Genomic DNA, 13,071 nt, shown 5'->3' with positions numbered 1-13,071 from the left:
GGCATTGGCTAGGGGCTCTGCCTCGATCCACTTTGTAAAGTAATCTACTCCTACTATGAGAAACTAAACTTGTCCTGATTCCTGTGAGAAAGGGCCGAGAAGATCGAGTCCCCATTTTGCAAATGGCCAAGGCGAAGTCACGCTGATGAGCTCTTCTGGCGGGGCGATGTGAAAGTTGGCATGTTTCTGACATGGTGGACATGTCTTTACAAATTCTGTAGCTTCTTTCTGTAGAGTTGGCCAATAGAATCCCGGCCGGAGTACTTTTTTGGCGAGAGCTCGTGCTCCGAGATGATTGCCACAAATGCCGCCGTGTATTTCTTCTAGCACCTCCTTTGTGTTGGAGGTCGGTACGCATTTTAGTAAAGGTATTGAGATTCCTCTTTTGTACAGGATGTTGTTTATGATGGTGTAGTACTGTGCCTCCCTTTTTAATTTCTTTGCCTCCTTTTCTTCTGCGGGGAGTGTTCCTTCTTTGAGGTAGTTGATTATGGGGGTCATCCATCCTTGGTCCTGATTTGTTATGGCCAGGACTTTTTCCTCTTCCGAGATTGACGGGTTTTGCAATATTTCCTGGATGAGGCTTCTATTGTTACCCCCTGGTTTGGTGCTGGCTAGTTTTGAGAGTGCATCAGCTCGGGCATTTTGTTCGCGGGGTATGTGGCAGATCTTATATTCCCTGATTTGTCCGAGTAGTTCCTTGGTTTTATCCAAATATTTTTTCACGGTGGGGTCTTTGGCTTGGTAACTCCCTATTATTTGTGATGTGACCACTTGTGAATCGCTGTAAATGTTGAGTTTTTGAGCTCCGACCTCTTTAGCCAGCTTCAAACCAGCTAATAATGCTTCATATTCCGCTTGGTTATTGGAGGCCGGGAACCCGAACTTGAGGGAGAGCTCAACTTGGGTTCCTTGGTTGCTTTCTATTATCACGCCTGCGCCGCTTCCAGTTTTATTTGAGGAATCGTCCACGTAGAGATTCCATTCTGTGGGAGTTTCCAGGGTATCTGTGAATTCTGCGATGAAGTCGGCCAGATACTGTGATTTGATGGCCGTCCGAGCTTCATATTGGAGGTCAAATTCTGACAACTCGACTGCCCATTGTAGAATTCTGCCTGCTAAATCTGTTTTCTGCAATATTTCTTTTATGGGCTGGTTAGTTCTAACCTTAATGGTGTGAGCCTGGAAGTATGGACGGAGTCGTCGAGATGTTAGGATGAGAGTATAGGCAAATTTTTCTATTTTCTGGTAGTTCAGCTCGGATCCCTGTAGTGCTTTGCTAATGAAGTAGACGGGTTGTTGCCCATTTTCATTTTCTCTGACTAGTGCTGAGGGTATCGCCCGGCTTCCTACTGCGAGATATAATATGAGTGGTTCTCCTTCTCGTGGTCGAGATAGGATAGGTGGCCGTCCTAAGAACTCCTTGAAATCTTGGAAAGCTTGCTCACATTCTGTCGTCCATTCGAACTGTTTTCCCTTTCTTAAAGTAGCATAGAAGGGGAGAGATCTTATCGCAGCTCCCGCTAAGAATCGGGATAGGGCGGCCAATCTCTCGTTGAGTTGTTGTACTTCTTTGACACAGGTTGGGCTCTTCATGTTGAGTATAGCTTGACATTTGTCTGGATTTGCTTCAATTCCCCTTTGTGTGAGCATGAAACCCAAGAATTTGCCTGCTTCAACTGCGAAGGTGCATTTTGCGGGGTTGAGTCGCATGTTATGCTTCCTTATAGTGTCAAACACTTGAGCCAGGTCGGACAATAATGTATCTTTGCTTTGTGTTTTTATCAACATGTCGTCCACATAGACTTCCATGATTTTTCCGATGTGATCTGAGAAGACTTTATTCATTAGCCTTTGATAAGTAGCTCCCGCGTTCTTGAGACCGAAAGTCATCACGATGTAGCAGTAGTTCGCCTTTGGTGTTAAGAACGAGGTCTTTTCTTGATCTGGTGGATACATGGGGATTTGGTTGTATCCCGAATAGGCGTCCATGAATGAGAGGTATCTATATCCGGAAGAAGCATCTACTAGAGCGTCAATACTTGGGAGCGGGTATGGATCTTTTGGGCAGGCTTTGTTGAGGTCGGTGTAATCGGTACACATGCGCCACTTCCCGTTTGATTTTTTCACCAAGACGACGTTGGCTAGCCATAGTGGGTACCTGACTTCTCTTATGAATCCTGCCTCCAGTAACGTTTGTACTTGTTCTTCCACAGCTTGAGATCGTTCTGGTCCGAGTTTTCTTCGCTTCTGCTGCACCGATCGAGATCCTGGATAGACCGCCAATTTGTGGCACATTAGCTTAGGGTCTATGCCTGGCATGTCTGCGGCTTTCCATGCGAAGAGGTTGACATTATCTCGTAAGAATTGTATCAGTAATTCTTTTGAGTCTCCTCTTAGGACCGTTCCGATATTAGTCGTTTTGTCCGAGGTGTCTCCAATCTGAACCTTCTCTACCTCACCTTCTAGGTGCGAACGGAGTTCTTCTCGATGCTGAGCTCCGCCAAGCTCAATTGTATGAAACTCTTCTCCTCTGCCTTTGAGGTTTAAACTCTCGTTATAACAGCGACGTGCCATCTTTTGATATGCTTTTATCGTGGCTATCCCCTCTGTAGTTGGGAATTTCATGCATAGATGCGGAGTTGAGACTATTGCGCCGAGTTGATTGAGTATTGTCCGTCCTATGAGAGCATTGTAGGCTGAACTTACGTCGACCACAATGTAGTCTATTTTGAGGGTCCTAGATTGGTTCCCTTTTCCAAAAGTAGTGTGTAGCGATACGTATCCCAGCGGTTGTATCGGAGTGTCTCCTAGTCCAAACAGATTGTTCGGGTATGCTCTAAGTTCCTTTTCGTCTAAGCCGAGCTTGTCGAAGGCTGTTTTGTATAAGATATCGGCAGAACTCCCTTGGTCTACTAATGTGCGGTGTAGATTGGCGTTTGCCAGTATAATAGTGATGACCATGGGATCGTCGTGTCCCGAGATGATGCCGGATGCGTCCTCTTTAGTGAATGTTATCGCCGGGATGTTGGGTGCTTCCTCCTTTCCCTCAACATGATATACTTCTTTGAGATATCTCTTTCGGGACGATTTGGAGATCCCACCTCCTGCGAATTCGCTGTGTATCATGTGGACGTGTCTTTCTGGTGTCCGAGGTGACCGTTCAGCTCGTCCATCATCTTCGTCTCTCCGTCTTTTTCTTTGGTCATCATCCCGGGTAGCCAGAAATCGATCTAATTTTCCTTCTCTTACCAATTTTTCTATGATATTTTTCAAGTCGAAGCACTCGTTGGTAGAGTGCCCTCGAATTCGATGGTATTCACAATATTCCTTCCGGTTTCCTCCTCCCCTCTTGCCTTTGAGTGGTCGCGCTGGGGGAATTTTTTCTGTGTGGCAGACTTCTTTATACACGTCGACCAGGGATGCCTTGAGAGGAGTGTAGTTATGGTATTTTTTTATTTCTCCCCCTGTCGATCTTCTTTCCTTTTAGATTCCTTGTCTTTGTCTCGGTAGGGGGCCCCAAATTTTGAGGTTTCTCCCAACCGGGCATTCTCTTCCATGTTGATGTATTTTTCTGCTCGCTCCTGTACTTCGTCTAAGGAGGTAGGATACTTTTTTGATATAGATTGGCTGAAAGGTCCCTCTCGTAAGCCATTGATGAGCCCCATGATGGCGGCCTCAGTTGGTAAACTTTGTATGTCCATGCATGTTTTGTTGAATCTTTCCATGTAGTTGCGGAGGCTCTCCCGATCTCCTTGCTTGATCCCTAGTAAGCTGGGTGCGTGCTTGGGTTATCTTTCTGGATGGAGAATCTGGCCAGGAACTTTTTGGCCAGGTCGTCGAAGTTTGAGATGGACTTTGGAGGTAAGTTATCGAACCATCTGATCGCCGTTTTCGTGAGAGTTGCTGGAAAAGCTTTGCAGCAAATGGCATCTGAGGCATCGGTAAGGTACATTCTGCTTCTGAAATTGCTGAGATGATGGTCGGGATCTGTGGTGCCATCATACAAAACCATATCTGGGAGCTTGAAATCTTTTGGGATTTTGGTCTTCATGATTTCTCTGGTGAACGGATCTTGTTCTTTGCGTGAGTTTTCCTCAGGAGTGTTCCGTGGAGCTTTTGATTTGAGGTCGGCCTCTAATTGCTGTAGTTTTTCTTCCAGTTCTCGACGTCGCCGTACCTCTCTTTGCAGATCCTTTCCGATCTCCCGTTGTTGCTGGGTTTCTTTCTCAAGTAGTTTTAAGCGATCTTGAAGTGCTTCTATGGCTCCCGGATTTGGTGAGCCTTTGTCTCCATTGGATTCCGGAGTACCTTTTAGCGTAGCGTCCGCGTTCTTGCGCGGTGTTCTGTTTTCCAGATCCGAGTCGTGGTCGTTGTCATGGCCGTCCGCCATGGTTTTGGGATGACTTCCAGGTTCTCCGGCAACGGCGCCAATGTTCCGAGGGTTACCTGAAACTGAAGGTCGATCTCGAACGAGATCTTCTGTACTGGTCGGAGATGGTGTGTCCGGCTGGCTGATGGCGGCCGGAGCTGTTGTGTCCGACTTGTTGGACTTGCTGCACTGCTGATCCTTGGCCACCGGAGGGTGGGGGGTACCTGCAAGAGACTCCGATGCTTAAGTTAGCATGGGTATTAAATAGGTTTTTATGTAGAATCAGAGTATGAGTTATACCTGGGTGCTCCAGTGTATTTATAGTAGTGTGGGCTGACCCTTCTGATAAGATAAGTTAGTTATCTTATCTTATCTTATCTTATTTTGAGTGTGGTCAGCTTATCTTCAAGGGAACCGCCTTTATCTCTGTAGGCTTAGGTTGCCTCTGGATTTGGGTCGTGTTCCTCTATTTGGGCCCTTTATTGGGCTTTCCTGTCGATTTGGCCGACTTCCTCGTAAAGAAGTCAGTCCGCTTGATCTAAGGAGGTCGGTCGTTTTACTACTGAACATCCTGGTCCGGTCATCTCGGACCCAGGGTATGAACAAGCTCCTACTTATTATTATATATATAGAAGTCGTTGTAATATACTCATTATCAGAGTGGCACAACCAGAAGTGTGACATTCTGGTGGTGAGGGTGTTACACGGACCCTTTTAGATTTTCCGTGTAGTAACCTACTGAGAACCTTAGGTTCTCACCTCCTTACTTTTCCTCGTTCCACAGATGGGAACCAGCATAATCTTTTTTGAGTTTCCCGCATTAGGATAGGCGAGCAGTAACATCACGGGTGTGTTCGATGACTCTCTCCTTGCTTCAACACAATCTTTCCTTAGCTTCCAATATATCCATGAGCAGCAACAGTAGTAGTAGTAGTAGTAGTAGTAGTAGTAGTAGTAGTAGTAGTAGTAGTAGTAGTAGTAGTAGTAGTAGTAGTAGTAGTAGTAGTAGTAGTAGTAGTAGTAGTCTTTACCCTTGCTCTGTATAGACTTTTGAGGGCTTGGTGCTTTTGTAAATACCTATAAAAATAAGTTAGAACCGGTCCCATATTTGGGTGGCTCTTGTGAGTCAGGACCTGTTAGTATAAATAATGAAGTCTGTAAATATTTACATGCATAAGCAACGGCGTAACTTGGTGTAAACTATGATGTACTAAATGAGCTTTTCGGACAAATATGTATGATATTACTATGTTTTTGTGTTTTCTATGTTTCAAATAGATATTGTCTGTTTAACTATTACCTATTCCGTTATATCTATCTCACACGCGATCTCGACTAGCGCTACAGGCTCATATGTTTATATTTAATATAAGGTCTAAAGCCTCTAAGAAAAGTCATGAAGTAGTGTCTGACAGCTAACATTGGTCATGACGTGCTAGAAGTTAGGTCATTATATTATTGGCAAAAGCATACATCAGAGTCCAAATTGTTAGATATGTTCAATAAACACTTCTAAAAAAACTAATGTGAAAAAATATGGGCTCATAGATAAACTTTAGTGTAGTCCTATATGGTGTGGGATTTAGAATACCCACAACTGAACCGGTAAGTGCACTGGGTCGTTCAAGTAATATCTCAGGTAAGTGAGGGTCGATCCCACGAGGATTGAGGAACAGAGCAACAATAGTCAACTGATTGGCTTAGTCAGGCAAGCAGCATAGTTGGTTTTGTGGTTTTCAAAAGCATTAAACAGTAAATAAAGAGTAAAGAAAGCTAACAATGAATTTAGTGTAGAAATCAATGAGAGAAATAGTTAAGGTATCAGAGATGTTTACTTTTCCGGATTAAGTTTTCTTACCACTATTTTAATCATGCAATATTCATTTCATGGCAAACTGTAATTAACTAAACCCTAATCTCTTAGTGATTTAGTTTCCTCTAACCTTCATCAATCACCAATCTCTTGGTCACTTGATTCTGATTAGAGAGTTAAGTTCAAATCTAGTTTATGGCCACAAAAACCCTAATTACCCAAAGTTAAACGGATTATATGTCAGGTCTCCAGATTAGTCCAAGTAATTAGCAATTTAGGAGGAATTTACTTTCAAGATGTGTCCAGGTGAAGGACCTCTCCCGAGGGTCACAAGAACGCATCTAGAATAAGAGTCATACTCTCATTCCACCCAGATTCATAAAATTAAGAACGAAAGTAATCCTTGAAATTGAATCAGTACATTAATTAAAATAGAAAAAAATAGTTTTACTCCATAGAAATAAACAAAGCTCCTAACCTTAACCAAAGAGATTTAGTGGCTCATGACTTAGAGAAAAACTAGGGTTCTGAAAAGTGCGGAAAAGAAAAGATCTAAAGCCCCTCTAAGGGTGAATCTTTCCCTTTTATACTAACCTAATTTGATTTAAAAATAAAATAAAATAATAAATCCTAAAATTAAAAGATATTGTTTGTAAAAAAAAATTACAATAATAAAAGATAAAACAACTAATAAAGGCTAAATCAAATTATAGATGCTCTAAAAGTGGACCTTCAACTCAGACAACCTGGCACTAATGCCAGTTGGGCGTTTAGCGCCCAAAGAGGGCAGAGGTGTTGTTGACTTGTGGGCTTGCTGGCAGCTTGGCGTTTAGCGCCGAAGATGGGCAGGTCCAATTTTTGCTCTAAACTCTACCAAATTACTCTGAATTTCACCCGAAATCATAAAAATACTAAAACAACTCAAAGTAGCATCCAAAAAAAATTTTTGCACTAAAATATAATAAAACTTAATAAATTCTAAGTGAAAACAACTAGAAAATAAAGAAAAAAAGGATACAAGATGCTCATGCATCACTACATCAATAGAAAATTCCTCTATCACATAACTTTGAACCTTCACCCTAATGTGTAACCTTGTTGTACATATCTTTATGTGCAAAAAATATATACAAACTTATTCCACTACAAGAAAATAAGCTTTCTGTCACACTTTTAAAGCGTGCCGAAAAGTGCTTAAAAGCGTACTGATAGCTTTTTGCCACGCTTTTTGAGCTATCGATACGCTTTTGAAAGGGTCACATCCGCGAGTGTGCCGGTTGCTCTATCTCCACGCTTTTGTGGATCTATCGGCACGTTTTCTTTTTTGCCTCGCTTATATCTCTTACTACGCTTGAAAAGCGTACAGAAAAGTCCACATATCGCCATGCTTCTAAAGCATCCCAGATTGTTTGTTTTGGTTACGCTTTTAAAGTATGCCAATAGGGTAAGATATGACTACACTTTTTAAATGTGCTAATAGGGTAATGTATGGCTATGCTTGGTAAGCGTGACTATTTATGACTACTGAAAGATACGGGTATGCTTATGAAGCGTGCCAATAGATGACGATATGGGTACACTTTTAAAGCGTGCCAATTTCCAGGTTATGGCCATATTTATTAAGCGTGCCTGTTGAAGACAATAGTAAGATATAGCCATGCTTTTAAGCGTGGCCATAAATTAGGTCGGAATTTTTTTTTTCATTTATTTCGTGCAAAATTCATATATAATTTTTAAATCATAGACCAATTTTACATTGTATATATCAACCAATCCAACATATATATAAACTTCCCCATAAAAAAAACTTTATATATAAACTTGCATTGTCACCACAAAAGTAGACTTTGATTACAAAGTACCAAAAATTAAAGTCATAACAAGAAAATAAGAATTACAATTCCAAGTGTCATATATCTATTTCCTTATACTTAGTTACAAAATGTAAAAAATTCATGATACATTGAAGTGCAAAACAAAGGTGAAAACTCCTACCTAGCAGGCCTCCAATAACCCCAATAATAGCCATTGGCAATAGCTCTACAAAGGAATAATCTTCTTGACCACTAAAAATAAAACTAGTCAAGGGAAGAGGACAAAAATAAAACCTTAATGCTCAATTGGCAGTGAAAAAGGTGAAAGCACAGATCTTTACTCTGATATATCCCATATTATGAATCTGCCAGACCCAAAATATCTGCAATTTCCATTCTTACACCATGCCATTGCAGTTCGTACTACAACAACAACAATAGCAGAAGTGAAGAAGACATGCCATATAAGTTAACTCCTCCACCTTCAAGAGCATAGGAAACAAATCAAAACAAAAATATATATGATGAATGATTTACCATGTTTCCCCTTCTAATAAAAAAAAGAGCCATGTCACTAAGAATTCCTTACCAAGATGTTACCTCTTCCAATGCAAACAATACACCACCAACAGGAGCTCTAAATACAGCAGCAACTCCTACTGTAGACCCACAAATTACCAGATCTCGCGATCTCGATTACTGTTGAATAGTTGAAACCATCTTGAATTTATATGATACTTAGTGGAACCACCCTACTCAAGACATGACACCAACAGATTATATCAGTTTCTTCCATATAAAATACATATTAAGTGAAAATCGCATAAAACTAGTCTTAAAAGAGTAATGCACAGCAACACAGAGGATAATTCAGGTAATATAATGTGCAATTGTTAATAAATTATAAAGCAAGGTTCATTTAGATGGTCAGTTAAAATACAATGGACACTTCATGTGGTGTTGCCACCGCATTTTAGCCTCTTTATTTAAGGAAACAAAACATTGAAAGGACATACTGAAAGATCTAACACATATTATGCGCATATTGTACTTTTAACATACCATTTAGATACTACCATATACTGAGTAGTACATACTTACTTGTCCAAGCAAAGAAACAATACAAGCACCAGTATGGACAAGAGGACCCTCTTTACCTAAAGCAAGGCCTCCTCTCACTGATCCAATGCTGCCAAATATCTGAACATAAGAAGAATCCTTGCATTTAATAAACAGCTATGTATTTCTAAAAGTTAAAAAAGAAAAATAACCAATGCATCCCTCTGACCTTTCCAATCAAAGTTCTCAGAAGAAGAATCCCATAAATATCAACTCCTGAACATTATTCAGCATCCACACTATCAACATACGAAGGATTTTTGTGCAAGCTGGAGTTGCAATAAAGTAGGGAATATCATAGCTGTTTGAACATCCAAATAGAAAAAATCAGGAAATATGTATGTACTATGCAGTATATTCTAATTTTTTAGATCATAAAATCGAGCACACTAATATTTATTACAAGTTACTCACAGTAAAATTGCCTAAAGTTTGCTTTCTTTTACTATTATAACCCTAAATTTTATGAATTTCTATTATTGATTGAAAGAATACAATTATTTTAACAACTTAATGAGAAAGCTAACAAATATCCCCAGAATGAAAATGAATACAAGCTAGTATGTATATGTTAACTAAAAATAAGAATTATGATAGAAGTTTCAAATCAATAGTTAAAAATCATTTAGGAACAATTAACAGCAAAAATAATTAACAGCTAAATCAGTAAAAAACTTCAACATCACTAAAGATGAATAAGAGGCTCTGCGCACCAAAATCAAAATAATTCAATCTTAGCAAGAACAATCTTCAATCCCAATTAAGCTAATTTTAGCATTTTAATATTTTAAAAAATGCAGTTTCATAAACTTGACATCATAAGCTATTGTTGATTTAAAGAAAATAGAAAAACTTGGTGAACATGAAAAAAAATGTAGTTAAATGTAATGGAATTTCGGTAAGTTCAACCTTTATTTTTGAAGGTGTAGAGGATGCCCCACCACCAGTCATCTGACCAAGCCCATTTTTGTGGATCTCCATGTGCAATGCTGGACCTGAGACACACAGTTCATAGAGACTAGTTAGAATAGAAGTGATACAATGACAAATAGGTTAAATATAATCATAACTAACAGAAACAAAAATGGGAAGAACTTAAACTTGCCTTTAGCAAAATCTATTTTGCAAACACAGAAGTTGATATATGGCTAACAACATGTTAATCAAGACTGCAACATTAGAAGAACAATTTTCATCATCCATGGTGAACCAAAATAATTCCAACTACACAGATGATTAGGAACAAAAAAACTACATATTTTGCTCTGATAAGACAAATCTAAAGGTAAACTTCTGATGCCAATGATCCAATTTTGATTGCTTTAATAGAAGACATTCCCAATGTTTAACCTTAATATATTAGCTGCGACAGAAAATATCCGAATCATCTGCTATAGTATTAAAAAACATACACACACTTTTGATTCTTTTTCATTCGTATTTTCCAAGTCAACAACAAGACTAGTTAAATATATAAAAAAATAAAAAATAAATCTGAAAAATTCAACCAAAAACTCAAAATCTCAGATCTTATTGAGAGATAAACAAAAAAAAATCAAAATCTAAGATCTTATTGAGAGATAAACTTTTCACTAAACAGCAGAAACATGACCAGCAATAGGAAGCTAATTTTAGATACAACTGCAAGGCAAAAGCTATTCCATTACCTTATCAGTAACTTCTAAGGACTTCTTATAAAGCTCACTCTCAGGATCCTACAGTTTCATAATCAACAAATAAGTTACCCGTGGATGTACAAGCAAAGAATGAAATCTATCAAGAAGAATTAGATATAAAGAAGAATAGCAGAACACATTACCTCATCAAGAGCTCACTAGAAACACTCACGTGCCTTGTCAAAATTAACCTTTGCAGCATCAAATTTATGGAAGCTTTTCCAACTTCTGACTACAATTCAGAAGGAGGAACATACAAGAACAAGTTAATTGATAGTTTAGTATCTTAGCAGAAAGATTTATTAGCATACCCAAACAAACCAAACATCTCTTCTCCGTCTCTACTTTATAAAAATCTAGTTTTACCTTAACTAGACATCTAGGATGCAGAGCAATTTCGTTTGTAGATACTGTGAACTAATCAACTGCTATGAGCCTCAAAAGCGGATCTTCTCCAACTACCTATGTCATAAATTTCCATGTTCATAACATTAAGCCAAAACAAAAAAATATACATCAAACCTATGCACAAGTAGATAAAGATATATTTTAAACTGATATGTTCACCTTTAGATTTAATTGATATGTTCCTTTAACTCTCCAAGAACTAATAGAGCATAAGCATTTAAGATGTGTTGTGCACGAAATTGGCTCCGCAGAATTCGCACAGATAGACCGGCAAGTATACCGGGTCGTCCAAGTAATACCTGAGGTGAGTCAGGGCCGATCCCACGAGGATTGTTGTTTTGAACAAGCAGTAGACACATTGTAGATATTAGTCACGTGGAATTAAAAGATGAGTGATGTTGGAAAACGTATAAAATAAATAAAGATAGAAATACCGGATTGATTTATGAAAATAGTGATGGACGAATAGTTAAGGCTTCAGAGATGCTTTGTCTTTCCGGATTAACTTTTCTTACTGTCTATCTCAATAGCTTTCTGATTTATTCAATGGCAGCCGTAAGTGATTAACTCATGTCCTCTCATCATGTTAACCTCTGCTACTGAAGCAATCCACCACGTTGAGATGACTCATGTCCTCTCATCATACCACCTCTAAGTTTCTCACTGTAGCAGAAGATGAAGCTCTAAGCAAGCCACTCCCCTTTGCGATCCTACTCAAGGTGCCACAGATAAGGCATATCTTCCAGATCAGAGAGGGTTGCTTCTCTGACTCTAGCCTTAGCACCACAGAAACCTCATGCACCCATAGACAACGGGATTATATATCACATATCCAAAGTTGCTCAGATGCTCTATACGAATCCGCAATGCAAACTCTAGCTTTAGTTCAACGCTATCCAGGTCAAGAATTACACAGAACCCAAGTAGAACAAGGGTGATTGTCACGGGTCACCCTTATTCATGAGATGAAGAACGAGTATGCATAAGAGAATAGAATCAGAATTGTATTGAAAATAGAACAGTAATATTATTAATCCATGAAACTCAGCAGAGCTCCTAACCCTAACTTAGGAGGTTAGTGACTCATACTGTACAAAATTAATGAAATATTTGAATGGGGGAGGGAGAAGATCCTAAACATAGGTGATCTTCTCCTATATATACTAATCTAATGACTAAGGATTACCGAAATAAGATAAACTAAGTTGATAGTGCAAAAATCCACTTCTGGGGCCCACTTGGTGAGTGTTTGGGCTGAGCTTGAGTGTCTTCCATGTGCTAGTGTCCCTTGGGGGCGTTGAACGCTGGCTAGGGACTCCCTTTTGGGCATTGAACTCCAGTTGCTTCCTTGTGGGCACTAGACGCCAGGATTGGGGCTAGTGGTTGGCGTTGAACGCTAGTTTTGGGTCTTCATTTCCGAAACAAAGTATGAACTATTATATATTTCTGGAAAGCCCCAGATGTTAGATTTCTATAGCCGTTAAGAGCGCGCCATTTAGACTTCTGTAGCTCCAGAAAATCTCCTTCGAGTGCACGGAGGTCAGATCCTAACAGCATCTGCAGTCCTTTCTCTGCTTCAATTCTGAATCAGACTTCTGCTCAAGCTCCTCAATTTCAGCCAGAAAATACCTGAAATCACCATAAAAACACATGAACTCAAAGTAGAATCCAAAAATATGAATTTTTCACTAAAACCTATGAAAACTGATGCCAAGGCATCTTAGGCTAGTTTCACTAGCCTTTTTCACTTGTTTTCATTAAGTTTTATGCACTTTCTTGAGCAATAAGTAACTAATTAGATGGAAGTTTAATACACACCTTGATTCATTCAAACATGGTTATATTGATGCATTTTCATAAGATTTATGC

General features: G+C 39.4%; 1 long non-coding RNA gene across 1 annotated transcript; it reads right to left on the bottom strand.

Annotated features, from left to right (window-relative positions):
- Positions 1 to 8,686: 8,686 nt before the first annotated feature.
- Positions 8,687 to 9,330, bottom strand: LOC140178871 (uncharacterized). Its single transcript, XR_011871847.1, has 3 exons — positions 9,288 to 9,330; positions 9,101 to 9,199; positions 8,687 to 8,751 (listed from the first exon to the last, which is right to left on the bottom strand). It is a non-coding gene; the product is annotated as an uncharacterized lncRNA (long non-coding RNA).
- Positions 9,331 to 13,071: the final 3,741 nt, after the last annotated feature.

The sequence above is a fragment of the Arachis hypogaea genome, chromosome 14, assembly GCF_003086295.3.
Source record: "Arachis hypogaea cultivar Tifrunner chromosome 14, arahy.Tifrunner.gnm2.J5K5, whole genome shotgun sequence".
In the NCBI taxonomy this organism is placed as follows: Eukaryota; Viridiplantae; Streptophyta; class Magnoliopsida; order Fabales; family Fabaceae; genus Arachis; species Arachis hypogaea.
The sequence above is the reverse complement of the archived record's forward strand: the minus strand, read 5'-3'. Positions and strand labels throughout refer to the sequence as shown.